The sequence below is a fragment of the Mustela erminea genome, chromosome 16 (genome assembly GCF_009829155.1).
Source record: "Mustela erminea isolate mMusErm1 chromosome 16, mMusErm1.Pri, whole genome shotgun sequence".
Taxonomy (NCBI): Eukaryota; Metazoa; Chordata; class Mammalia; order Carnivora; family Mustelidae; genus Mustela; species Mustela erminea.
In genome coordinates this window covers 27,136,916-27,140,651 of record NC_045629.1, presented here as the reverse complement: position 1 = coordinate 27,140,651, position 3,736 = coordinate 27,136,916, and the positions used below count along the sequence as shown (strand labels likewise).

The window sequence follows — 3,736 nt, the reverse complement described above, 5'->3', positions numbered from 1 at the left end:
TGAAAGACAAAACAGATCAGGCCCTAGGGTCATTGTCATTACCCATGCTGTTCTGAGCACCCTGGGACTCAGGTCACACACAACCCCATGATAGCTTCATTATCGTGGGTTAAAGAGGTAATACATGTTCCTAAAGAGAAGCACATTCATTAATTCATAATGTGAATTGGGATTAGGGCATAAGAGATTTCCCTTATTTCAGTTTACTATTTCATATTGTTGAGGCATAATGTACATACCTCCCCTGATCCTTGTATTGTCTTGTATATCAAAGACAATTCAATAAATACAATCCTATATTCTAGCATCAACTTAAAGAATTATAAAATTTTAGCACTGAACAAGATAAATCAAATTACAAAGAAAATTTATAGATGAAGACATGACTAACAAAGATCCATGACTTGTTCAAGATCATACCACTACTCATTTGGTGTTAAGTAATCTGTTTTATATTTTATTACTGTGTGACAGAGGTAAACAGAGAAACAAATGGAGTAATTTTCTAGCCTCTGGAAAACTGGGTAGTAGAATAGTCTCAAAATGTGTTACTGATGGGGTGCAGAGTAACAATTTTTGAGACAACTGACTTAAGTAGGCTACATTACTTTGCTATCATGATATTTAGTAGGATATATTTCATTTTATATATATATGATATACATATACACATGATATATGTATATATGTATGCTATATGTGCATCATGCATGTACATATATTAGCACTTTTTGAGAACTGAAAACTCAAGATCCTCAGAAATTTAAGAGAGAATGTGATTGTAACTTAGAACTTCTTAAGCCAAGACTTAAGGACTTTAAGAGACCACAGAAATTCAAAGGGTCTATTAATCAGCTGATATTTGTAAAGTATTTTGTATTTGCATATATGTGTATACTTCCGCATGTCTGGAATATGTGTTTATAGCTTTTACTAGATTCTCCAAGTTTAAGAACAGTTTAAGAACAGTTTAAGCATCCGTGTTCTATACTCAATTTTGTATTATTTGTTCAGGTTCACTCAGCCAAAAGATCTCCTTTCCTTTGTCAAAATATGAACCCCTTGGCTACAATAATCCATATTTTGTACTCTTCAGTGTTAACCTATTCACATCTAAAATCTGGAGAGTCTGAGTTAGGTCAAGCCTTCATCAAGTTTCATTTTCACAACATGAATATTCCAAACTTAATGGATCGGTTTTGCTGAGTCCAGTAGAATTCTTTCAAAAGTGGTAGCAGATATCTAAACTCACGCTGTCTTTCAGGATCCCAAATCAATTCATCCAATGACTACTGAATGGTATATTTCAGGAACTATATTACACTGGCACTATAATATAAATTCCTGTAAGGAATATACTGACGGATTCCGATTACCAAGGGAAATTGGTTGCTGGTATGGTGGAAACAAGGGGGACTATGTTTGGAACCTAGGAGATTTTCTGAGGTTCTTTTTAGTACGGCCATGATAATAGTAAAGATTAATGGAAAACTACAGGAACCTTTGGCAGAGTGAGTGAGGATTCAGAAAGTTCTGAGGATTCAGAACTTTCAGGAAGCAAAGAAGATTTGCATCTACATCACCAGTTCCAAGAAACTATGATCCTACCTTACATTCTTGTAAGGTCCTATGAAAATCTGTAAGAGCTTTAAATGCTACCAAACTGGAACAGGTATTTGAAAATCATTCCTAGCTTCCCCGGATGGTCACCAAGATGAAGTCAACACTTGGCAAAGCAGCCAAAGAGCCTGGCTACTGTCCTTTCTGGAGCATGTGATGGAGAGGTTAGAATTTGGAACTTGACCAATGAAAATGTATCTGCACAATGCAAACATATGAGGGGTTTTGTATGAAGAATATGTACTCGTTTATGTGGGATTTTTTTTTTTTTTCTGCTGTCAATGACAAAACTGTGACGTAGTGGAAAATAGATGGACCAGGCTATGGAGAAGAGGAGGAACTAACCACCACAGACAATATTAGGAAAGGGAGTAAATACAGGAATTGATCATCACAGGAAAGAAGCTGTTTTTTCCACATGTGGACACCAAGGAGACATTTGGAATGAGCAAAGAACCAATCTTATATGTTTGATGACCTGGGGATGAAACAGTATAAATAGTGTTAAATTAAACCCAATTGAGACATTTCTCTTGGGAAGTTGTGCTTCTGACAGGAATACTGTGCTTTATGATATGAAACAAGCTACTCCTCTGAAAAAGGTCATCTTAAAGATAAGAACAAATACAATTTGTCGGAACCCTATGGAAGCTTTCATTTTTACTGCAGCAAATGAATGTCACAACTTAAGTACTTCCGATATACACGCGCTGAACACTCTTGGTCCATGTGGATCATGTATGTATGGTGCTTGATGTGGATTACTCTCCCACTAGGAAAGAGTTTGTGTCTGCTAGTTTTGATAAATCTATTCGAATCTTTCCTGCAAACAAAAATAGAAGCAGGGAAGTCTATCAAAAAAAAAAAAAAAAAGAATGTAACATGGGTTACAGTAAAGTGGGACTTCTAACAGCAAATATATTATGTGTGGATCTGATTAAATGAACATTCGTCCACAGAATGCCAATGCTTCCGAAAAAGTGGGTATGCTTACATCACGAGAAAAAGCAGCCAAAGATTATAACCAGAAACTGAAGGAGACATGTCAACATCATCCTCATAAAAAAAATGCATGGTTTGTCACAAATATCTATCAAAATCTATCTACAGCCAGATTCAGGAACAGCACATCATGAAAGAAGCTCGTCAATGAAAGGAAATGAATCAACTCAAACAGAGAAAGCCTGGATCTCTGTAGGCTGTGTCAGAAAAGAATACATAGTGGCAGTTGTGAAATAACACTTGATATTCCTACCAATCCTGACATATAATTATTCATTACATTTTTATCTGCAAACCCAGTAAATAAAAATACTGGCTCTAGAATAATCAATTCAGTTATATGTGCAGAATGCTACCCTGAAAATATATCCTGAAAGGTGACCTGGTTGAGAAGACTATCCAACATTTTGTCCTTGATCTGTTTTCTCATTTCATTGAGGAATAAAGCATTTGCCAACTTACCTACTTTTACTGTTAAAAAATGCAGATATACTTTCATGCTGATCTATTATTATAAATATACTATACATATGAATTTAAATTTAAGACCAAACATCTCTTTGTTAAATTTTTTTTATTATTATGATGTTCAGTTAGCCAACATATACTACATCATTTGTGTCTGATGTAGTGTTCAATGATTCATTAGTTACATATAACCCCCAGTGCTCATCACAACACATGCCCTCCTTAATACCCATCACCCTGTTACCCCAGTGTCCACATATGAGTGAAACCATACGATAATTGTCTTTCTCTGCTTGACTTACTTCACTTAGCATAATCCCCTCCAGTTCCATCCATGTCAGTGCAAATGGTGGGTATTCATCTTTTCTGACAGCCGAATAATATTCCATTGTTTATATATACCACATCTTCTTTACCCATTCATCTGTTGAAGGGCATCTCTGCTCTTTCCAGAGTTTGGCTATTGTGGACATTGCTGCTATGAACACTGGGGTACATGTGCTCCTTCTTTTCACTGCATCTATATCTTCAGGGTAAATACTCAGTAGTGCAATTGCTGGGTCATAGGGTAGCTATATTTTTAACATCTTGAGAAACCTCCATACTGTTTTCCAGAGTGACTGTACCAGATTGCATTCCCACCAAC

At 35.9% G+C, this 3,736-nt stretch overlaps 1 pseudogene; it reads left to right on the top strand.

The window, feature by feature from the left end:
* The first annotated feature begins 1,464 nt into the window (after positions 1-1,464).
* Positions 1,465-2,842, top strand: LOC116574934 (annotated as a pseudogene).
* The last annotated feature ends 894 nt before the right edge of the window (positions 2,843-3,736 follow it).